The sequence below is a fragment of the Anser brachyrhynchus genome (genome assembly GCF_964034855.1).
Source record: "Anser brachyrhynchus genome assembly, chromosome: W".
Classification (NCBI taxonomy): Eukaryota; Metazoa; Chordata; class Aves; order Anseriformes; family Anatidae; genus Anser; species Anser brachyrhynchus.
In genome coordinates, this window is record NC_137704.1 from 23,859,794 (window position 1) to 23,884,328 (window position 24,535).

Consider the following 24,535-nt stretch of genomic DNA (forward strand, 5'->3'; position numbering starts at 1 on the left):
GGTCTCTCAGAGGACCCTTCTGTTGTGGGGTTGCTGAGGGTTGAAGAACAGCAAGTGCCGATCGCTACCACAACTGTGCACCGGCGGCAATATCGCACCAACCGAGACTCCCTGAGTCCCATCCATAAGCTAATTCGTCAACTGGAGAGCCAAGGAGTGATCAGCAAGACTCATTCACCTTTTAATAGTCCCATATGGCCAGTGCGAAAGTCTAATGGTGAGTGGAGACTAACAGTGGACTATCGTGGCCTGAACGAAGTCACGCCACCACTGAGTGCTGCAGTGCCGGACATGCTAGAACTCCAGTATGAACTGGAATCAAAGGCAGCCAAGTGGTATGCCACAATTGATATCGCTAATGCATTTTTCTCCATCCCTCTAGCAGCACAGTGCAGGCCACAGTTTGCTTTCATTTGGAGGGGAGTCCAATATACTTGGAATCGGCTGCCCCAGGGGTGGAAACACAGCCCTACCATTTGCCATGGACTGGTCCAGTCTGCGCTGGAGCAGGGGGAAGCTCCTGAACACCTGCAGTACATCGATGACATCATTGTGTGGGGTGACACTGCAGAAGAAGTTTTCGAGAAAGGGAAGAAAATAGTCCAAATCCTTCTGAAGGCCGGTTTTGCCATAAAACAGAATAAAGTTAAAGGACCTGCACGAGAGATCCAGTTTTTAGGAATAAAATGGCAAGATGGACGTCGTCAAATCCCAATGGATGTGATCAACAAAATAACAGCTATGTCTCCACCAACTAGCAAAAAAGAAACACAAACTTTCCTAGGTGTCGTGGGGTTTTGGAGAATGCATATTCCAAATTACAGTCTGATTGTAAACCCGCTCTACCAAGTAACCCGTAAGAAGAATGCTTTTGAATGGGGCCCTGAGCAACGACAAGCCTTTGAACAAATTAAGCAGGAAATAGTTCATGCAGTAGCCCTCGGGCCAGTCCGAACAGGACCAGATGTAAAGAATGTGCTCTACACCGCAGCCGGGGAGAATGGTCCCACCTGGAGCCTCTGGCAGAAAGAACCTGGGGAAACTCGAGGTCGACCCCTGGGGTTTTGGAGTCGGGGATACAGAGGATCTGAAGCCCGCTATACTCCAACTGAAAAGGAGATATTGGCAGCATATGAAGGAGTTCGATCTGCTTCGGAAGTGGTCGCTACTGAAGCGCAGCTCCTCCTGGCACCCCGACTGCCGGTACTAGGCTGGATGTTCAAAGGAAGGGTCCCCTCTACACATCATGCAACTGATACTACATGGAGCAAGTGGGTTGCACTGGTTACTCAGCGGGCTCGAATAGGAAACCCCAGTCGCCCAGGAATCTTGGAGGTGATTATGGACTGGCCAGAAGGCAAATACTTTGGGATATCATCAGAGGAGGAGGTGGTTCGTGCTGAAGAAGCCCCACTGTACAACAAGCTACCGGAAAATGAGAAGAAATATGCCTTGTTCACTGACGGGTCCTGTCGTATTGTGGGAAAGCATCGGAGATGGAAAGCTGCTGTATGGAGTCCTACACGACGAGTTGCAGAAGCTGCTGAGGGAGAAGGTGAATCGAGTCAGTTTGCAGAAGTAAAAGCCATTCAGCTGGCTTTAGACATTGCTGAACGAGAAAAGTGGCCAGTTCTCTATCTCTATACTGATTCATGGATGGTAGCAAATGCCCTGTGGGGGTGGTTACAGCAATGGAAGCAGAACAACTGGCAGCGTAGGGGCAAGCCCATCTGGGCTGCGGCATTGTGGCAAGATATTGCTGCCCGGGTAGAGAACCTGGTTGTAAAGGTACGCCATGTAGATGCTCATGTGCCCAAGAATCGGGCTACTGAAGAACATCAAAACAACCAGCAGGTGGATCAGGCTGCTAAGATTGAAGTGGCTCAGGTGGACCTGGACTGGCAACATAAAGGTGAATTATTTATAGCCCGATGGGCCCATGACACCTCAGGCCATCAAGGTAGAGATGCAACCTACAGATGGGCTCGTGATCGAGGGGTGGACCTGACCATGGACACTATAGCACAGGTTATTCATGACTGTGAAACATGTGCTGAAATCAAGCAAGCCAAACGGTCAAAACCTCTTTGGTATGGAGGACGATGGCTGAAATATAAATATGGAGAGGCCTGGCAGATTGATTACATCACACTCCCTCAAACCCGCAACGGCAAGCGCCACGTACTTACAATGGTGGAAGCAACCACCGGATGGCTGGAAACATATCCTGTGCCCCATGCCACCGCCCGGAACACTATCCTGGGCCTTGAAAAGCAAGTCCTATGGCGACATGGCACCCCAGAGAGAATTGAGTCAGACAACGGGACTCATTTCCGAAACAACCTTATAGACACTTGGGCCAAAGAACATGGTATTGAGTGGGTGTATCACATCCCCTATCATGCACCAGCCTCTGGAAAAGTTGAACGATACAATGGACTGTTAAAGACTACACTGAAAGCAATGGGTGCTGGGACATTCAAAAATTGGGATACACATTTGGCAAAGGCCACCTGGTTAGTCAATACCAGGGGATCTGCCAACCGAGCTGGACCTGCCCAATCAAACCTGTTACGCACTGTAGAAGGGGATAAAGTTCCTGTAGTGCACGTAAGAAACATGCTGGGTAAAACAGTCTGGGCTACTCCTGCCTCAGGAAAAGGCAAACCCATTCGTGGGATTGCTTTTGCTCAGGGACCTGGATGCACTTGGTGGGTAATGCAAAAGAATGGGGAAGTCCGGTGTGTACCTCAAGGGGATTTGATACTGGGTGAGAATAGCCCATGAGTTGAATTGTAGTATGTTAATTATTATATAATAATGTATGTCATCACTACCATGATTGCTATATATCATAGATGAAAATGGTGATTAATTAGAATGTATTGGAAAGAGTGTAACCTGAGCATGACATAAATGGTATGGAATAAGGGGTGGATATCTGTCCTGGTTCCAGTTAGGACAGAGTTAATTTTCCCTCATAGTAGCTGGTAGGGTGCTATGTTTTGGATTAGGATGAGAAGAGCGCTGACAACATGCTGATGTTTTAATTGTTGCAGAGCAGTGTTTACACCAGGCCAAGGACTTTTCGGCTTCTCGCTCTGTCCTGCCAGCGAGCAGGCTGGGGGTGCAGCAGGAGCTGGGAGGGGACAGACCCAGGACAGCTGACCCAAACTGGCCAAAGGGGTATTCCATACCATCTGACGTCATGCTAAACAATATATAGGGGTGGCTGGCCGGGGTGGGGGGCCGGCTGCTCGGGGATAGGCTGGGCATCGGTCAGCGGGTGGTGAGCAATTGCATTGTGCATCACTTGTTTTCTTACACATTATTATTATTAATACTATTATCATTATCACTATTATTATTATTATTGTTTTTATTATATTCCTGTCTTAATAAACTGTCTTTATCTCAACTCACCGGCTTCACTTTCCCGTTTCTCTCCCCCATCCCAGAGAGGGAGGGGGGAGGGTGAGCGAACGGCTGTGTGGTGTTTAGCTGCCAGCCGGGTTAAACCACAACACGGCAAAATGTTTATTTTGGGCCTGCCACCCTGCATTATTTTGGCTGACCCAAGCGCCTTCGTGCCTTGGAAATGGAGCTGTGCCCGATTGCTCCCAGACACCAGCAAGCCCCCAAGCACGGGGCGGGATGGGGCCATGCTGCTTGCTGCACGGGGCAGGGACTCGCTGCGGGGCCCCTCTCACCCCTGGCTCCAGGCTCAAATTCATCAGGAGCAGCCAGACTAGCTTCCCAGCACCAAGGCATTGGGCTTGCATGGGACGCTCACATATATGTGCATGTAGATGTTCATATGTGGATGCACATGCTTTTAATCGCAACTCCAGCTTCTGCCCCTGCAGCACGCTCTCTGGGAATTTTTAATTAGGGCCAGGCACCACTTGCCTCTGGGTCCATGGTGGCTTCCCTGCACTGCCCCGCCTCCCTCGATGGCAGCCCAGGAAAGCCAGGCAGCACGAGGGCTGGACCGCATGGTGAAACACTTCAGCATCCAAAAGAACAGCAGATTTGGCAAAACCAAGCGTGTATGCAGGCTCCAGCACCCGACTTAATTCAGAATCAAGAAAACACCCCAAATCTGAAACTCTCCTGGGACAGGAGAAGCCTTTCCTGCCCTGCTCTTATCCCAGGCTCACCAAGGTCCCTGCAAGCAAAAGTCCAGCAGGTCCCACCCCTGTCCTTGGGTTTGGCACGGGCTTTGCCAGGCATGGTGCTGAGCACAACAGGAATGGAGCCCCCTGGCCACCTCCCATGGGACCCCCCTCCATCCCTTGCCCTCCGCCAGCCAGCTGTCTTTAGGGCCAAAAGATTATTTTTAGGAATTTTTCCAGCGTGCGACTTAGGGCAAGGCAGGGAGCCTGGTGCTGGGGGCTCCTCTAGCACCGCCCCCCCTCCGAATAAAAGGCTGCCAGCTGACAGGGCTTGGGGGCTGCTGGCTGCTAACAGAGCCCTTGCTGTTTGGCCCCTGCCGATGCTTCAGGTTACAGCCGGGAACCAGAGACTTCTCCTTCTGCAGGCTGGGGCAGGGGAGGGAGTGGGCAAGGGGCCAGGCGGAAATCAAGGTGCTGGGGTGGGAGTTTCCTGAAGCCAACCTGCAATGAAGCTGCCTCGATGCTGAGGCACGGGGTGGTCCCCCGGTCCCCCAGCACCAGGTCCCGTTAGCAGCCGCTGGCCCCACAGAGGCGCAAGGTGCGAGGGGTGGCCCCTGGGTGCGAGGGGCTTGGGTTTGGATAGTGGTGGGGCTGTGGTCAGCGGGGCACAGCCAGGTGTGGGGTGATGGAGATGTGTTGGATGGGGATGGGCGTTTGGGGCAGGTGTGGAGCAGAACCCTTCCCTGGGCTGTGATGGGTTTAACCCTGTGTTTGGGCTGTGCTGAGTTTAGCCCCACATTTGGGCTGCATAACCCACATCTGGGTTGTGCTGGCTCTAACCCCGTAATTGGGTCTGAAGAGGGGGTTACTGGACTGCACCAGCCTCCCAGGGAGAGTCTGCATCTGGTTTTGCTGGTTTGTTTGGGGTTATTCCCGCAGTGGGTACTGTGCTGCATGTATGCACGAAGAGGTGCAAAGGGAAGCAGCCCTTTTTGGGGTCCCCAAGGCACTGCACAGGCTGGGGGCAATGAGCAGTGGTTACCCCTTGGCCTCAGAGAGCTGTGGGTGAGGAGGTGCTGTGGGCACTGCCAGCAGTCCTGGGGGCTGCGTATGGCCCTGGTGGCTCCAAAAATGGGGGGGGGGGGGGGGGTCATGCCTCCCTCGCTCCTCATTGGCATACATTGTTTGGCTTTTACAAGGCATGCTGTGGCTTGGTGGGTGCCAGAGGCACACTCCCCAGGAGCTCCGGGTTCCTCCTCGCCTCTGCCTCCCCTTGTCCTCAGATTTGGTGAAAAGCATGCAAAGGACGAATGCAAATAAAAAGCATTGAAAATGAGGGCATGGCAGCTGCTTCCCAAACGGCAAGCCCTGGAGCTGAAGCGTGGAGTGCAGGATATGGCCCCTTCCAGCTTGGTAAGGCAACACAAGAGGCAGCGGGGGTCATGCGGGTGCAGCAGGTTTGTGCCCCCTCCACATCGAGCTGTGCTGTTGGGTACAAAAACCTCGAGCCTTTCGCTCACATCTGTAGAGGAGACAGTGTCAGGGTGTGCAGGGCTGGGGGTCACCACTCCCCCCCCGCCTGCCCTGGCCATGCTGTGGGGCTGGGACGCCACCGGCTTTCTGGGCAGGGCAGCAGCGTGGGCACGGGTTCAGGCCACGCTGTGGCTCCTCAGAGCGGGACAGAACTTCTGCAGGGCGGCCAGGAGGAGGGGGGTTTAGCAGGGCGGTCCCTGCCCGACCCCGAACGAAAACAAGCTGAAGAGAGACGTTCCTGCTGCTTCAAAACACCACCGCCCTTGGCCACGGGAGCAGTTTCCCATAGCAGGCACTGGCAGAGAGCTGGGGCTGGGCAGCGGGGCCAGGGATGCTCGAGCAACAGGAGTGCAGCACGATGGCATGGCCAGGGTGCTGGAGCTGGCCAGTGTCACACCTTGCCCACTGCAGGGTGGCATTTTGCAGGTGGGTGACTCCAGAAGCACCCAGCACATGGTGGGCAGAGCTGCCAAGTGCTCATGGTGTTTCCCCCCGCCATGTCTCCATTTCAGTGATGCTGCCCCAGACCACCCTGCGGAGGGGTTAGGAGGCACCGCAGGTTTGTGCACTCAGTGGGGAGCAACCCGTGTGCGCCCCCAGCCCTGTTCCCCCCCGCCAATGCGGCATCGTCTGCATGTGTCCCCCCCTGCCCCACCCCTGGCTCTGTGTGTGTCTCTTCCTCTTTGAAGAGTGACTTCAAATGAAGCAAAGCAAAAAAAAAAAAAATCCACCAAAACCACTGTCTTTCAAAGCAGCGAGTGCAATGGAAAGTTGGCCTCCCACAGGAATCTGTGCCGAGCTCTGCCAGGCCACTGCAGGGCATGGCACAGCACGGCCATGCCGAGGGGACTGTCACATCCCACATGTGCATCAGTGTTGGTGCACATAGCTGTGATTTGGGGGGGTGGGGCAGGACATTTTGATTTGTAGCATTTAGGTTTAAAATGATGCTGCAGTTGGTTTCTGCAGGATGGGGCTCGCAGCAGGACTTGTCCCACAGCTCCCCAAAAGCCTCAATCAGAAAATCTTCAGATGGGCTAAAAAGTCATGAAGCATGCTGCTCGCAGCCGTGCCACCCCAGCCCTTGCCCTTTCCCAACGTGGCTGTGGGAACTGGTGCTGTGGAGCCCTGGGGGGAAAGCAGCAGCTGCTGGCCATGTACCCACCATCCCATACTAGGACTGATGCCCAGCAGGACAGAGGGACGGCCAGGTGGTGCGGGGTGGAAGACAGCACCTTGCATTTTCAGCTGGTGCCTGGGTGCAATGAGACCATCCTGCACCAGGGCAGGGGTGCCCAACATTACCACCATCCCAGGGCTGACCCACCCTGGGCTGTCCCCACTGACCCAGCCATGGTCAGGGAGGTCACCCCATCCAGTCAGGGAGCAGCCTTCTCGGCCTGGGACCAACACGCGGGGAGGAAGAAAGGCTCCAATTGTTCCCTCTGCCCCGGCTTGGCTCTGGGCCACTGTGCCAGGACTCCCTGTCCCTGGGTGCGTCACCACTGGTGCAGACATAGAGGGGCCAGACTCCACCTGTGTGGGGTTTGGGAGATAGCAGCGCAGCTAAGGAAGACATCCCAACCATACACGTGTGTGGGCATTCATTTGCACAGTTATTTTACCCTCTGTGAGGAAGTTAGGTCGCAGAAAGCCAGGGCATCCTTCCTGCGTTGAGCGGCTGCCTGGCCCCAAGTGGCTGGCCGCCAGCCACACCGCAGCACTGGTGGAGCACAAAGTCCCCGGGTCTGTGGTTCCTGCCCGGTGGGATGATGCTGTGGCTGCCACCCCTCCTGTGGGCTTTTGTTTGTGGCCATCGGGCGGGCACAGAAGGGATTGCCCCATGTCCTGTCCTGTGATGTTTGGCTGTGGCTGGGCTTTGGCAGTGGTCGGGCAGGTCACTGGGAGCACCCCCTCCCTCCTGGGCTGTAGGGAAAAAATGAGAGGGTCCGGGGGGCAAAAAGTTGGGGCTGGGCTGGGACTGCAGCAAGGCAGCTCTGCCTTCACCTCTGCAGCATTTGCACAGCACGTGCTGCATAAAGCAGGACAGACAGGAGAAGAAATTATTTTATTTTCAAACTATGTCCAGTCCACACTAGCACACTCTCCCCTCTCCCTGATCCCCCCGAGCACCATCCCTTAATTTTGGCCAATGTGGTGCTTGGAGTTATTTTTGGTGTCTGCTTTTAAAGTGTATTTTAAGTCTTTTTTTCCATCACTGAAATATTTTACTTTCAGGCCTAGTATTCCCAGTTAGTATCAGTTACCAGCATAGTTTTGGCTCTTTTCACTCTTTTCACTGATGTTTCTTTGGAACATTTCTCCGTGTGGTTTAGTAGGAAAAGCTTATGACAGTCTCATGAAATTAATGTGTGGGACTTGCATATGAGGCTGGCTGGTGTGTGCAGGAGGGCGGAGAGCAGCTCCCACAAGGTATCTGGAGCACTGTGGTGTGATGCAGGAGCATCATGGTGTGATAGAGGAGCAACATGTTCCTTTCCCCCCTTGCACAGGGGAAGCCAGAGCCAAGCTCCCCACCTCTCTGGGTTTTTAGCACATACAGATTCACAGAATCAGTGAATTGTAGGGGTTGGAAGGGACCTCAAGAGATCATTGGGTCCAACCTCACTGCCAAAGCAAGTTCCCTAGAACAGGTTGCCCAGGTAGGCATCCAGATGGGCCTTGAATATCTCCAGAGAAGGAGACTCCACAACCTCCCTGGGCAGCCTGTTCCAGTGCTCCGTCACCCTCACCGTGAAGAAGTTCTTTCACATGTTGGTACGGAACTTCCTGTGCTCCGTCTTATGGCCATTGCCCCTTGTCCTGTCCCCACAAACCACTGAGAAGAGGTTGGCCAAATCCCTCTGTCTCCCACACCTCAGGTATTTATACGCATTGATGAGATCCCCTCTCAGTCTTCTCTTCTCCAGGCTGAACAGACCCAGGTCTCGCAGCCTTTCTTCATAGGGAAGATGCTCCAGGCCCCGTGTCACGGGTCTCCAGCCAGACTCTGCGCCGCCGATCACCACCCTCTGAGCTCAAGAGGGTGGTGACATCACCCCATTTCTCTCATTTCTTGCAACCCCGATTCCTCATGGTTTGGTGTGTGGACCATGGACACCTGCAGCTTTGCTGAGCACAGGGAGAGTGGCATCAGCTCCCCTGCAGCTGCCCATTCCCCAGCCCCAGTTGGAACCAGTCCTTCCCAGTTCCCCACGTGCAGCAGGACCCCAAGGGTGGCATGTGGGGCTGACACCCCTCTGTGTGTCCCTCCAGGTGTGCAGTACAGCCAGGTGGGGACGAATGTGACCCTGTTGTGCACCGGTGCCCATGCCGGGTATGTGTTTTGTGTTCAGACCATGGGATGGTTTAATGGGTGGGCTCCAAAAAAACAGTTTGGGAGCAGAGTCAATGTCTCCATCCCCAGCTGTGCCTGTCTCCCCATCAGCTCTCCCCCAAATTTTGTGGGGTGTCCCCGCTGTTCCCATCCCCTAACACCCCATCTCTCTCCTCCCCAGCTCGCTGGTGTAATGGAGACAAGAGGGGGCCATGGCACTGCCAGAGGGCTTGGCCATCCGTCAGGGAGCCCTGGTGCTGCCACATGCCAGCCTGGCCACCACGGGGACCTACAGCTGCCACAGCAAGGACAGCAGCCTCCTGCACGCCGTGTCCCTGCGGCTGGGGCATGAGTAGTGTCTCCGTGGGCTGGGTGGTCAGCAGTGGCAAGGGGGTGCCAAGAGGGGATGCATGCAGGTCCCCGCGTGCTGGCTGTGCTGCAGGACAGGGGACCCCTCGCTGCTCATTGCCTCCCCGCAGGCTCCAGACCTTCCGGGGGTCCCTTTTGTGTCCTGCAGAGCGTCCGACTATGAGAACTTCTGCTCCTGGACCTCCAGCCTGGAGACCTTCCTCCCCACCAGATAGATCACCACCTATAGGTGAGAGCAGGGCATGGGCTTTGAGGGTGAGCCCTGGGATCCCTCCCAAGCATAACCCCCAAATCCTGCCTGCACCCCAACCTCCTAACCTGCACCCTGGGTTTGCTGCCTGCCCCAGAGCATTGTGGCCAAGGGCCAGGCTGTTTCCTGGAGCAGGACGTGCTTCAGGGTGCGCATGGTACTGAGCACTCGGTTGTTCAAAGAGGGGTTCCCGAGCAGTGTTAGGGTCCGGCACAGGCTCCCTCCCGCCCTGCCGGTGCCGGAGGGGGTGGACAAGAGAAGTGGGTCATCTGCAAGCTGCCAAGCGCTTCAGCTTGCTTCAGGATGAAAGGAGTTGGTGAAACAGCGCTGCCGTTGCTTCTAATTATCACGGCAGGCCAAATTGCGGGGCTGCTTTGAAGTCAGCCATATCCTATAAAACCTGCAGCAGGTCCCTGCTGCCAGCCATGCAGGCGCAGGAGGGGAGCAGGGCTCTCCTTGATTCCCCCCCCCAGGCACCCCTGAGTGCATATGCACGGTGGGGAGAGGGTGGTCAGAACTAGAGCCATGCGGAGCTGGCAGCAGAAAGCAGCAGGTCTTGGAGCTTGAGCGCAGGGCAAGAGCAAGCCAGCTGCTGGGGAGTGGAAAATAACACCACGTCCCTCCAGGGCCACTTTTATTAGCATGCCTGCATGCTCGCTGCCACTGCGCACTGAAGAGCAGCGGGCAGGAGGTATCCTCCAGCTCTGGGGACCCTCCTGCGCATCCCGGTTAGCCTGGGACCCCCAGCCCCCTACTCCTCGCTGGCAAGGCTGGGCACAGTGTTGTGAGAAAAATCTCAATAAGTTTCTTCAGACAGGACCTTCTGTGAAGCTATTTTATTCGTGATTGCAATGGCAGGCATCCTGCAAGCAGGAACACACAGTAAAAGTTTATCATAACCTTATATTCCCTATTACCCGACACCTGATTTCTCCCCTGTTTCCTCATTGGCTGAGTACTACAGGTTCACAACCTACTCAATGCACTTCTATACCATATATGTACAGTTTGATTTGACCAACCATTAATTTCTCCTTTTCCATTTTTTTTCCTTCTTCTCTCGTGACTAGAGGGCCCGTGATTTTTGTTTTTACTGATTTTATACTGTTCATCCTGTTTTTCTTAGCTATCCTCCTTATTTTGGGACAGTGGGACCTTCCCCTTATCTGCTTAACATACTCCCCACTGCTATGCTGCACAATCACTTTTGAATATGCAAGGTTAGTGGAATTTTCCACTGCAAAAACAAGTTCTATTGCAAAAACACAGCTTTGTTTCTCACAGCGTTAGCTCCAGCCCCTGTGCTGTGGTGCCCATGGGCTGCAAGGTGGGAGTGGAGTGCGGCAGAGCAGCCCCCCAGGGCCTGTGCAGAGACCCATGTCCCAGTTCTGGGTCATGGTGGGGTTGGCTTCATGCTGCCCCCTGTCCCCCAGTCCTCAGCTTTTCTGTCTTTCCTTGGCAGGAAGAAATCACTGACAGGAGAAGAGAAGCGGAGGTAGGGTTCACTCCTACCCCGGTCCCGTGCCCTGGGAACCAGTCCCCATCCAAAAGGCTCTGCCCCTGTCCTCACTGGGGTCCCTGAGGCGAGAGCTGGGGACCACATGGAGGAACAGGCTCTTCAAGCCATGGAGCTGGGATGGGGGGGTCCCTTCGGCCATGTTGGGGATCTGGGGGTGACAGGAGATGCCCGGACCCTGCCAGAGCTGTAACAGGGGTTGCCTCCTCCATCGGGCTCCTGGTGCAGTGTTCTCCCCGTGTGTCACCCCCTTAGCAGCACCAGGAAACTGTGTACAACCAGGGCGGGGGGGACATGTCACCACCCCACCTCCCCATCCGGCAGGAACAAGAGTGGGCATGTGGGGCCGTGCCTGCAGGATCCGGCCCGCGCTGGTACCTGCACTGTTCACTGGTCGGAGTTCTGGAGCTCCTACCGGCTGAACATCACTGAGGTGAACCCGCTGGGCTCCAGCTTCCGCCTCCTGGACATCACCATGCGGGCCATCAGTGAGTGCCCATCCCTCTGTCCGTCTGTTCGTCCATCCATGGTGCAGCACAGGGTGTGGGGACATGGCCTGACATGGTGTCCCTGTCCCCTACCACCCAGTTAAGCCAGATCCTCCAGAGGGCTTGGTGGTGGAGCCTGTCCCCCTAGCCCTGCGGCGGCTCTAGGTAAGCTGGAAGTACCCAGCGTCCTGGCCCAAGGAGCCCCACTTCCAGCTCTGGTTTCGGCTCCAGTACCGCCCCGTCATCCACTGCTCCTGGTCTGTGGTAAGCGGTCAGCCGCGTGGGCACAGTGAGTGGTACTAAGGTGGGATGGTGGCCCTGGGTTGGGGTGCCCACGTGCCCGACGTCTCCCACTGAGCAGGTGGAGACGGTGAACCCGTCTGAGGTGATCACGGATGCCTTCACGGGGCTGGAGCACGTGGTGCAAGTGAGCGCAAAGGATTTCCTGGACGTGGAGAACTGGAGCGAGTGGAGCACGGAGGCACAGGCCACACTGGTCAGAGGTGGTCGGAAACTGTCTTGGGCAGAGTGACCACGAAATGGTAGAGTTCTCTATTCTTGGCGAGGCCAGGAAGGGGACCAGTAAAACTGCTGTATTGGACTTCCGGAGGGCTGACTTTGAGCTGCTCAGGACGCTGGTTGGCCGAGTCCCTTGGGAGGCGGTTCTGAAGGGCAGAGGAGTCCAGGAAGGCTGGGCGCTCCTCAAGAAGGAAATCGTGATGGCACAGGAGCGGTCCGTCCCCACGTGCCCAAAGACGAGCCGGCGTGGAAGAAGACCGGCCTGGCTCAACAGAGAGTTGCGGCTTGTGCTTAGCAGAAAAAAGAGGGTTTATAATCTTTGGAAAAAAGGGCGGGCCACTGAGGAGGACTACAAGGATGTAGTGAAGCTGTGCAGGGAGAAAATTAGAAAGGCCAAAGCTCATCTGGAGCTCAACCTGGCTACTGCCGTTAAAGACAACAAAAAATCCTTTTACAAATATATCAACGCGAAACGGAGGACTAAGGAGAATCTCCATCCTTTACTGGATGCGAGAGGAAACCTAGTTACTAAGGATGAGGAAAAGGCTGAGGTGCTTAATGCCGCCTTTGCCTCAGTCTTTAGCGGCAACACCGGTTGTTCTCTGGATACCCAGTGCCTTGAGCTGGTGGAAGGGGATGGGGAACAGGACGTGGCCTTCGCTATCCATGAGGAAATGGTTGGCGACCTGCTACGGAGCTTGGATGTGCGCAAGTCGATGGGGCCGGATGGGATGCACCCGAGGATACTGAGCGAACTGGCGGAGGAGCTGGCCGAGCCGCTTTCCATCATTTATCGGCAGTCCTGGCTATCGGGGGAGGTCCCAGTTGACTGGCGGCTAGCCAATGTGACGCCCATCTATAAGAAGGGCCGCAGGGCAGACCCGGGGAACTATAGGCCTGTCAGTTTGACCTCAGTGCCAGGAAAGCTCATAGAGCAGATTGTCTTGAATGTCATCACGCGGCACTTGCAGGGCAAGCAGGCGATCAGGCCCAGTCAGCATGGGTTTATGAAAGGCAGGTCCTGCTTGACGAACCTGATCTCCTTCTATGACCAAGTGACGCGCTTGGTGGATGAGGGAAAGGCTGTGGATGTGGTTTACCTTGACCTCAGTAAGGCTTTTGACACCGTTCCCCACAACATTCTCCTCAAGAAACTGGCTGCTCGGGGCTTGGACTGGCGTACGCTTCGCTGGGTTAGAAACTGGCTGGATAGCCGGGCCCAGAGAGTTGTGGTGAATGGAGTCAAATCTGGTTGGAGGCCGGTCACTAGTGGTGTCCCCCAGGGCTCGGTACTGGGGCCGGTCCTCTTTAATATCTTTATCGATGATCTGGATGAGGGCGTCCAGTGCACCCTCAGTAAGTTTGCAGATGACACCAAGCTAAGTGCGTGTGTCGATCTGCTCGAGGGCAGGAAGGCTCTGCAGGAGGATCTGGATAGGCTGGAGCGATGGGCTGAGGTCAACTGTATGAAGTTCAACAAGGCCAAGTGCCGGGTCCTGCACCTGGGGCGCAACAACCCCAAGCAGAGCTACAGGCTGGGAGATGAGTGGCTGGAAAGCTGCCTGGCCGAGAGGGACCTGGGAGTATTGGTTGATAGTCGGCTGAATATGAGCCAGCAGTGTGCCCAGGTGGCCAAGAAGGCCAACAGCATCCTGGCCTGTATAAGAAGCAGCGTGGCCAGCAGGTCTAGGGAAGTGATTGTGCCCCTGTACTCGGCTCTGGTGAGGCCGCACCTCGAGTACTGTGTTCAGTTTTGGGCCCCTCGCTACAGGAAGGACATGGACATGCTCGAGAGAGTCCAGAGAAGGGCAACGAAGCTGGTGAGGGGTCTGGAGAACAAGGCTTACGAGGAGCGGCTGAGGGAGCTGGGCTTGTTCAGCCTGGAGAAGAGGAGGCTCAGGGGCGACCTTATCGCTCTCTACAGTTACCTTAAAGGAGGCTGTAGAGAGGTGGGGGTTGGTCTGTTCTCCTACGTGCCTGGTGACAGGACGAGGGGGAATGGGCGAAAGTTGCGACAGGGGAGTTTTAGGTTGGATGTTAGGAAGTACTTCTTTACCGAAAGGGTTATTAAGCATTGGAATGGGCTGCCCAGGGAGGTGGTGGAGTCACCATCCCTGGAGGTCTTTAAAAGACGTTTAGATGTAGAGCTTAGCGATATGGTTTAGTGGAGCACTTAGTGTTAGGTCGGAGGTTGGACTCGATGATCTTGAGGTCTCTTCCAACCTAGAAATCTGTGATACTGTGTGTGATACTGTGAGGTGTAGGGCAGAGGTCCTCCCAGCTTGCACCATCCTTCCCACAGCCCCTCCAGCACCCCGGGCTGCCCCTCTGCAGCCCTTTCCCCATGTCATCCCCCTCCCTCGGGTGTCACCAGGGCAAGCCCCAGCTCCTGGGGTCTCTTCAAGTTGCCCCAGGACAGCTGGTACCATGCACCACCCAGAAACTGGCCCCATAGTGGGAGGTAGAGCTGCAAGGGGGCAAAGCAGCTCCCACCTCCTGCTGTCCCATGGTAGGGTGTGGTTTGGGAATTGTCCCCCATGGCCCTCAGGGCATAGCAGAGCTGCCAGGAGCACCCTTGGGCTCCCAAGCCCCCACAGCACAGCAACACCCCAAAGGCACCCTTCTTTACTCCACCCTGCAATGCTACCCATGATTTTGGGTGATTGATTCCCAACCCTGCTGCCCTCCCAGACCCTGCCACCACGGCAAGTGAAGGAACCACTACAGACACCAGCCTGGAGAGCCTGGCTGAGGAGCCCTCGCAGGCTCCCAACCCTGAGCCTATCAGTGAGTAGAGCTGGGGGTTGCACACGAGGCTGGGGACTGGGGTGGGAGCAGGTCCCAAAGCCTGGCCGCAAGGTCCTCGACGAGTGACGCGGTCTGTGGCATTCCTTGGCCGTGACAGTTTCCTGTCCCAGACCGCAGCGATCCCCTGGAGAAGATGGCCATCCTGGTCTTCCTTGGGATCTTCGCCTTCTTCGTCCTGGCTGCTGTTCTCATCATCACCATCCTCATCTGGTAGGTGGGGTTCTGGCTTCATGAATGCTGTCCCCATCCCACTCTGATCTGTCCCCGATCCCCCAGCATGGGCACCCCGTGTCCCCCAGCCCTGTGCTGGGGTCCCAGCACAGCTGGACACAGCTGGATAGGGGTGCAGAGCAGTCCCTGCGCCCAGGGAGGGCTGCCTGGGGTCCTCAGCTGCCATTGCTTTGTCCCCAGGCTCCGAGTGAGGAAACACAGCAAAGACGAGACCAAACCCCACAACTTCTTGGTTGCTGCCACCCACTTGAAGACTCTGCTGAGTGAGTGTCAGGGCGGGGGCACAGGGAAGGGGCCTGCTCAGGCAGGGCAGTGCCACTGACCCCCTTCTCTCTTTCTCTGCAGGGACCCAAATCCTGCCATGAGCCCCAGCCGACCTCACTCCGTGCACCCGCTCACCACGTATGGGCCATGACACCACTGTTGGCCCCAAGGGCCCCACACTGCACAGCCTAGGACATTGCCCCCAGCACCCTCGAGGTGCGGGATGGACCCTAAGGACAGAGGCTGTGCTTCCAGGTGCTTTGGGCTGCCCGTGCCTGCCAGGAGCCGTCTGGAGACACCTCAGACTCAGGGTGACGAGCCATGCTGAACACATGGGGATGGGGCACCGAGCCAGCCCCACACCGCTGTGCCGTGCTAACTCGAGGGGGACCATGCGCACAGGCTCCCAAGGGTGCTGGGCATCGCTGAGCCCCCTCCACTAGCCGTCTGAAGGCAGAAGGGACACCCCCCCCCCGGTGATCCCAATAAATGGGGTAGCATTGGCACTGCCCAGGCAAGGCCCCGTCGCACCGGGTGCCGGGCAGGAGGGGAGCAATGCCAGCACGGGGACTGTCCTTGCAGGAGGTGCAGGGCTGGTCCCCAGCAGCCTCTCCCCAGGATGCCAGGGGGCTGCCAGAGACCCTCGCCCTGCTCAGCCCTTGCTGAATGCCAGCAGAGGATGCAGGCTGATGGCTGGGGCATCTCGCCTGTCCTGCAGTAGGGACACAACCTTCTGCAAAGCTCCCTGCTTGACGTGTGCTGCTCAGGTCCCTCCTCACACCTTGACCCAGCCCCTGTAATCGCTTCAATGTGTTGGCACCAGCCCTGGTGCTTGGTGCCAGCAGCTCTGTGCCCAACCAGATCCAGATGGGGAAATGCAAGCAGCAGCAGCATGAGGTGGGTCTGGAGGCTCTGTGTTACCCAGGGCTGCCTGAGGCAGGATCCATCCCAATGTGGTCCCCATGTGAGGCAGGGCTGGGAGGTGGCTCTGGTCGGATCCTACCCCAGCATCTTGGAAATGGGGATGAAAGCTGGTCTCTGCCAGGGAGGGGGGCAGCTCTGTGCCCTTTGCAAAGGCTGGTGGCACCACCAGGCACATGCCCACCTCCCACCAGCCCTCCATCTCTGACATGCTGCTGGGATGGTGCCATACTGGGATGGGAGCCAAGCCTGCAGCACCCAACCCAGCTGTGCCCCTCTTCCTGATGTGCCACAGCCACCCTCATCTCCCCTTGGTCCCCTGCACACCATGGAAAGCCCTTCCTGCCTTGAAAACAGTTCTTGCCACCACCAGATCCCACTTGAACAGTGCTGTGAAGGGAATCAGGGCTGCGGTTGTCCATAGGATGCTGTTGAACATGTACAACACCCATCCTACAGCTGTGGCTCCAGCGTTTGCAAAGTGAGCTGAGCGTGTGGCCAGCACCTGGTGCTGGTTTAAAGATGGATGCCTGCTTGTGCCTCAGGAGTGCAATGGCCGGAAAATGGGAGAGTGGGAGCCAACAGCTCTGGCCCCCACATCCTCCCCTGCTTAAAAGCTCCTCAGAGAGTCCAGTCTTGCTCCAAATAAAAGGGAATTGCTGATGGCCAGGGCAGCAGGGGAGCTGGCAGGGACCACAGGAACCTTGTGCATCTGAGCTGGTGCCAAGAGCCATGCCCATGTCCCCCAGCAGCCCATAACTGTGACACAAGTGCAGCCTGGAAGCCCAGAGAAGCAGCGAGAGCAATGTTTGGGGGTCTGAAGGTACAGTGCATAGGTATACTGCTGGGGGCTGCGTGCCCAGAGAGCTTGAGCTAGCACCGGACACGGGAGCAGTGAGACATGAGGCTGGGGTGAACAGCAATCTGGGATAAAGGAGAGGCCTCCAGATGCCAAAGTCAACTTTGCCTCCAAGCTGCAGAGGAGAAAAACAGGAAGTGACCATGAGAGCAGTCCCAGTGCTGGCACCTCCCTGTCCCACCACCGGGCCAGGGCACTTCCTTCAGGGCTCGGGCTCTTTGGTGGCTCTGGCTTGCAGCTGAGCTTGTAGGAGGCCGGAGCCTATGGGAAAGGAATTCACAGGTGGCTTTGCGTTGTTTCACGTCCCTGAATTTAGAGATAATGAGGAAATAAGCAGTAGAAACAAAAACTTGAGCAAGGTCGAGATAAATTAACTTAGCTACAGTGTTAAAGATGAGCTTTGGGCAGTGGCCAATTGCTGTCTGGCTTGAGGCGCATGTCTGAGGGTCTCTAACCAATTGTATGACAGGTTCAGGCGCGTGGACAGTGCATGGGGCTACAGGGAAAGTATATGTAGTAGTGAAAAAGGGCAATAAAGGTCTCCTGTTCAAGAGCCATCAGGAGTCCATGTCTTTCATCCCTTCAGGAGCCCTGCTGGGATACACCCAGGGCAGGCAGTGGTGCTGCCAGTCCTGCCTTGCTGCAGTCACCGTGATGGGTCACGGGCTGTGCAGCGGTGTCCAGGTCTCTTGGGTGGTGCAGGTCCTGCCAAATGTCTGGGCTGGCCCTCGAGCCCCGACTCCTCTCCCCCATCACTTCCAGGGCAGGCTGTGCTTTGCACAGGAGGAGGCAGGTTGTCTGCAAAAGAGCCCTCACGTCACTCTCCTGCTGCTCTCTTCTTGTTTCCTCCAGGAAAGAGAAAGAAGCAACCCTGGTAGTTCCTAGGGAATACGAGGGAATGAATCATGTATATGTCCTGGGGCAAGGGAGAAAGGAAGGAACACATACACAGACTGAATCAGTGGGGAGGGAAGGATGCATGGCTTGGGGGAAGGAACCACGCAGATGTATAGGGGAATACAAGGACTGGGCAGAGGGAGGGAGGGACAGATGGATAGATGAATGAATAGACAGATGAACTGTTTGGACACCCAAATACTATCCTGAGTGTCAAAGATGCTCATTGTGCAGGGACTGATTTGTGAGGATGGCTGGGAGGCCAAGTGCGTAAAGCTGGCAATGGGAGGCCCGTTGGCAGAGCGAGGATGGTGTTTGGGGACAGGTCCTGCGTGTGACCCACACACCCAGTCCCCAAGGAAGTGGTAACACAGCTGGCATGAGGAGACAGAGCCTGAGTCAATAGAAACTCAGCCCCTGCACTGGGCAGAGAGGGGCATCTCCACCCTCCTGGTCTCACACTGTCCGGGCAGGGGGAGCAGGGCAGGGATCCTGCCCCAGGGGCACAGTGAATCCAGACACAAATGCTTTAAAAACCCAGTGCTGGGTATTTACCTTGGCTCTAGATTTCAACTCATCTGCGAGTGGGATATCTCTGCCTGGGGTCTTGCTAGAGGGTCTAAGCCCCTAGCACACTAGAGACCCCAGAGTTCACCCATGCTACCTTTTCTTCATCTGCCTCCCTTTCTAGCTGCAAACTCTGTGCCCAGCATCAGCTCTCTTTCCTGAAAGAGAAAGCTGGGCATCACCTGGCAGGCCAGATGTGCTGGCACCCAAATGTGGGGAGAGGAGAGGCCTGAGACACCTTTTCTTGCTGCCCTATTATAGGCTTCTCCCTGCACAAAAGGGTTGTTTCTTTCCCTGTTTGCTGTGGTTGCCACCCTCTCTGCCTCCAGGACACTTTTTGTCTTTCATGGCCTAGAAACGCCAAACACAGGGACACAGAGGTGCTGGGAGGCTAAACCAGCAGCTTAGCTGTACCGAAGCAGTGCTGCTTGTGATGGTCTCTGCAAATGGCTGTTCCCTCCTCAGCCCAGCAGCAGCACTTTGGATGAGCTCACCAAGCACTGAGTTTCCCTGCCAGCTTTTTTTTTTTTTTCACTGAAAGCAGGCCCAGTGTCCAAGCAAGAGTTCACACCTCTCCTCCAGCTGCCTCTAGAGCTACGGAGACTGAAGGAGAGTAGGAAACACTTTGGGAGCATCCTCTGGGGAGGGCCAGGGAGCATCCCAACCTGCTCACCTCCTGCCAGCTGCATCTTGTGCTCCAGGATGATGCTGGGATGGAAGTCACCAGGTCATGGTGCTTTCTTCCTACTCCAGAGCACTTTCTTTAGCTCCCCACATATACAGGGCACCAGCACAGCCAGGAGCAACCCCAAGGGCTTGGGCTGTTGGTCTGCACTTGTGCATCTATGGCTGGCTGCAAAGGGCCAGGTGAGCTGCCTGGGCAAAGCTGTGCAGGAAGCTGAGGCAGCAGCACCTCTCCTCATTTCCTTCTCCCCAGAGCTTCTGCAGGGGCCAAGGCCCCAAGCCCCATCCTTCCCCAGGCTCAGATCAGTCAAGAAGGATGCCCAGACCCTATTTTCCCACTAGATGGCAAACACTGCCTTTAAAACAGCCTTCCGAGGAGTTACATGCCTTCCTCCGGCAGAGGAGACTAAGAAAAGAAAATCCTTCCTCAGAGCAAAGCCTGGGGGCTGGGGACCTGGGGCTGCCTGCTGCGGGGCTGGGGGGTGGGAGCTTGGCCAAACCTGCCCAGCAAGCAACCTACGGTGGTCCTCCATGCCAGGGACATCTTGATTTTTTGCCATTTTTTGAATTGCCCTTCTTTCCCACACGTCTGGTTTTGCCCCAGTCCTAGGAGATCCATCCCTCACCCCATAAATGCAAGAGAGGCATCTGGATAACCCCACATAACACCTTGAACTGTGGGCGGCCACAAAGCTAAACCCAGAAGCTTTGCTAGGGATTAACCACACTGTAAGGAATGGTCCAGCAATTCGTGCCACTAAGGGACTTGAAGGGTTAACATTGAGTCCTGGGTTTAGGTAATAAGAGAACAGAGGGATTTCTTCAGAGAAAAACTGCTGACTCTGCACAGACGTGCAGTAACTTCTGACAGCCGGCCAAGAGACCACCAGATAAGGAGGAAGAATATGAGCCTCCCTGTCCGAGCGGCCCCCGAGAGACTAACAGAGACTGATAAGCAGGCGCACCTGGGAGGACTTTGGATTCGGGAAACCAATTATAATAACCCTGCCTCTTCTAGAAGTAGTAATGAATATGTATTAGCCTAGGAGCATAAAAACCAGCCGCCTTACGTAACAGGTGTGCGTCCTGGTGGAGCAGAGACTCCCGGCGCACCCAGCGCTGTTTGCTTGCCTCTATTCATTTAATAAATTGTAAACTTTGATTGTAATCCTATTTGGGACTCAGTCATTTATAACAGCACTGTGGTTTGTGAGCCAGATGTGTCCTCGTGCCTGCTAGCAGGAGGGCAAGCCCCCAGCTCCATGTGCAAGCCCTTGTGCTGGGTGTAAATAAAGGAGGAAGGGATGGAGGCTGTGCAGGTGGATGTGTGTGCTCGGCTAAGATCTTCTGCCAGCTCAGATGTCTTTCCAGGCTTGTGTGTGCTTGTTTGAATTCAGCCCTAGAGTACTTCATGGTCTCTATACTAATCTTGTGCAGAAGTTTTCTGAGTTTTCTACTGGCTCTGGCACCTCTGCAGCCTGTCAGCAGCCTGCCACTTTGCTCTCGGGGCAAACCCAGACCTCCAGAGCCCCGCCACACTCGGACACGTGTGCAAGGGTCCGCAAACAGCCAGAGTGGAGGAGCGGGGCTGTGCAAGGAGCTGCTAGGAATGTTAATGAACTAAAAGCAAAGTGCTCGGAAGCCTTGCTCCTGGCAGCATCAGCTCCGTTTGCTGCCTCCGATGTTTCCTGTCCGGGGCTGTTGTTGGGCATGGTTTGTTCTTGGGTGAGAAGGGTCCTTCAGGCTTCCTGGACACTTCCTTTGGGAAGGAATAATTGCCTCTTCCTCCTTGAGGATGGAAAATCCCTCTTGGGGCTATTTATAGTTTTTAAAAAAGAACGCATAGAAAATGAAAGAAGGGTGGCTGGGGAACAGAAACCGAGGGAGCTGTCGGGAGCTGGTGAGCAGCATGCGGCTCAGGGCGGCACGCCTCGGCCAAACCCACTGACCTGCTGCCACGACCACTGGACCACAAGCAGGGCAGGCGAGAAGCCCTTCTGGCTCGCTGCAGCATGGCTGGGCTCCCGGACAGTGCTTGTGTTGGCATGTGCTGACAGCCAGGGACGTGCCTGGGGCTTTGGGATCGGGGCAGAGGCGAAGACAAAATGGATGGCGTTGGGCTCTGGTGCGTCCCCATGGCCAGAGGCTTCCCCATCCCTTTGCCCTGTGTGTCACTGGCCCCGAAGGCTGCAGAACAGCAATTTGACACAGATGTGGCTGCATTGCTCTGGATGGTGAGATTTACAGATCCAGGAGGGTTTGACCCAGGGGGGAAATATTTGGCTGTGCAGCCTGTGTGCCTGCACAGCCACAGCATCAGAGACAACTCCCCCTCCCCCATATCTCCAGGCTAACTATTACCCTGCTCTGCTAACCCGTCCCCATCACCCCTGGCTATTGACTCTACCTCTGAGCTGAGGACATCGAGAGACCAGCAATTCCCCTTGCCTCAGAATGTCACCCCATTGCCATGATGTTTTCCTGAGCTCAGCTTCCAGCCCAGGTCCTGGAGCGGCTCTGTCTGTAGGCTAAAGGTTCTGGGATTTTCTTCCTCGGTGGTTTTCATCAAGAGAATGCTTCCTGCCTCTGCATGGCACCTGTGAGAGGTGACGGGCTGCCATGGGCAGCAGGCGCTGTCCTTGCTCTTCCCCACATCTTGGGTCCCTGGAGGCTGGATCCTGATTTGGCTGTGGTGCTGAGTGGCCCCAAGCCAACCAGCAGGCCAGGGGCTAAGGAACAGGAGTGACACCATCCGCGTCCCTCACCTGCTGCTGCCAGGCAAGAACGTACAATCAGGGAATGGTTTAGGTTGGAAGGGACCTCTCGGGACATCTGGTCCAGCATCCTCCAGCACGAAGCAGCTTCAGAAACACCAGCAGGGCTGCACCAAACGACTTCAGCTAAGTGGGGAGTGTGGGATTTGTGTCTGCTGCTCCAGGATGAAGCTCTGCAGCAGATACCCTTTTTGTCTGCACTTTTTCATTATGATCCTACAAATGCAGAAGTTCTTAAGCTGTGGTAAAGACTTGATGGGTGACCTCCAGACCTGCTTCACCCCTGCAGTGCTTCCTCCTCTGTGGGGCTGCCTGGAAGCCTATAAGAGACCTAAGAGCTGACCGAGGTCTGGAGACCAAAGGAAAAGCTACCAGTGCCAGAAGGGCAGTGCTTTCATTTCCTCCTGAAGACAGGAAATTTGAAGAAAATAAATAAATAAAACAAAACAAACAAACAAACAAAAAAGCCTGAAAGGATCTGCTGCCTTCACCAGGGTAACGTCTGTGAAGGGAAGCAAAAGTTCCCAGCAGAGGCTCCAGCACAGCCCACCACAACTGCGGCTGTGATTCCCCAGTGCAATAACCCCTGTACTCTTCCTCAAAACCCAGCTGAAAGCCAGCAAGTAAGGAAAAAGCCAAAAAGACAGCTACACACAGGGAGGATGGGTATTGTGGTGAAGGGAGGCAACAGAAACTCAAAGCAGTACACAGAGGGGATGCTGCCCAGCCAAAAATTTGGCTTCAGTGTCTTTAGGATCTGGGCTTTCAGTATCACTCACTGTAGTGGGTTTACGTGGCAAGGTTTTGGTAGCAGGGGGCCGTAGGGGTGGCTTCTGTGAGAAGAATCTAGAAGCTGCCCCATGTTAGGTAAGGGCCCTGCTGCTGACCAGAGCCGAGCCAATAAGCAATGTTTGTTGTTTATGCCTCTGTGAGAGCACATTTAAGACAGGGAAAAAAAAAAAAAAAAGAAAAAAAAAAAAAACCACTGCTACACAGCAGCTGGGAGAGTGAGAGGAATGAGAAACAGCCTTGCAGGTGCCAAAGTCAGTGAAGAAGGAGGGGGAGAGGTGCTCCAGGCGCCAGAGCAGAAGTCCCCTGCGGCCTGTGGTGAGGACCATGGTGAAGCAGTGTGAGAAACACTCCGTAGCCAATACCATAGGCTCAGGCAAGGATCTCAGTGAAGTAGTAATTTATTCGCGATTGCAATGGCGGGTGTCCCACAAGCAGGAGCACACCTACTAGTCACATAGTACGGTTTATATACTTTCTTTCTCGACGACTGGGACCCTCCCCTGTTTCCCCACTGAGTGGGTAATCCAGGTTCACAACCTATCCGATGCTTCACAGACAATACATGGCCTTCAGTTGCCGGCCTGTTAAATTTCAAATTTCTTTTGACTTTTTTACTGTTTGAAGTGGTAATGTTTCCTCACTTATCTGATTTGACTTGACTTGACACTGTGATTTTCACCTAATTGTTCTAAGGAGTCTGGTTGTCTGCATTTTACAAGGTCGCCTGGTAAGCTTTCTTATCACTGCAAGCATATCTCAATACCACATTCCTTCCCTCTAAACAATGTAACTCTGCAAAAACAACATTTTTATTCCCACAGCAGGCTGTGCCCCTGCAGCCCATGGAGTACCACGGTGGAGCAGGGTTCCACGCTGCAGCCCGTGGAGGAGACCACGGTGGAGCAGGTGGACCTGCACCGATGGAGGCTGCGGCCTGTGGAAGACCCCTGCCAGAACAGATTCTGGGCCAGACCTGTAGCCCGTGGAGAGGAGCCAACGCAGGAGCAGGTGACCTGGCAGGAGCTGCTGCCCGTGGGGGAGCCAGGTTGCAGCAGTGTGCTCCTGAGGGATGGACCCTGTGGTACAGACCCATATCTGGAGCAGTTCTTGAAGAGCTGCTGCCTGTGGGAAGCCCACGCCGGATCAGTTCGGCAAGGACTGCATCCCATGGGAGGGACCCCACATTGGAGCAGGGGACGAGAGTGACCGAGAAGGAGCAGCGGAGAAGAAGCGCTATAGACTGACCATAACCCCCATTCCCCCGTTCCCCTGCGCTGCTCGGGGGGAGGAGATGGAAGAGGGCGGATGGGGGGAAGGTGTTTTTGGTTTCTCTCCTTTGTTTCTCACTTCTCTAGCTTGTTAGTAATAGGCAATAAATCTTACTGTCTCCCTACTCTGAGTCTGTTTTGCCCATCAGAATAATTGTTGAGTGATCTCCCTGTCCTTATCTCAACCCTCAAGCCCTTTGCATCGTATTTTCTCCCCGTTCCTCTTTGAGGAGGGGGAGTGAGAGAGCGGTTGTGGTGGAGCTCGGTTGCCCACCCGTGTAAAACCACCACACTCACCTCCCCTGTACTCCTCTGCTCCCCCAAGAGCATCAAGACCAGCACC

The 24,535-nt window shown here is 55.4% G+C and overlaps 1 protein-coding gene and 1 pseudogene across 2 annotated transcripts in view; both read left to right on the forward strand.

Annotated features, from left to right (window-relative positions):
- The window catches only part of LOC308184756 (uncharacterized protein), a 254,974-nt gene extending 230,555 nt beyond the window's left edge, over positions 1-24,419 (forward strand). Inside the window, exon 2 of the mRNA XM_080572231.1 lies at positions 23,764-24,419. The gene's annotated coding sequence lies outside the window, so the exon portion shown is untranslated. The remainder of the gene's footprint in view (positions 1-23,763) is intronic.
- LOC308184992 (interleukin-11 receptor subunit alpha-like) lies at positions 5,456-16,360 on the forward strand (annotated as a pseudogene). The gene is made up of 12 exons (XR_013956142.1): positions 5,456-5,528; positions 8,925-8,985; positions 9,167-9,333; positions 9,472-9,583; positions 11,067-11,099; positions 11,445-11,608; positions 11,709-11,872; positions 11,970-12,111; positions 14,819-14,914; positions 15,046-15,145; positions 15,347-15,429; positions 15,512-16,360. The product of XR_013956142.1 is annotated as an interleukin-11 receptor subunit alpha-like (transcript).
- Positions 24,420-24,535: the final 116 nt, after the last annotated feature.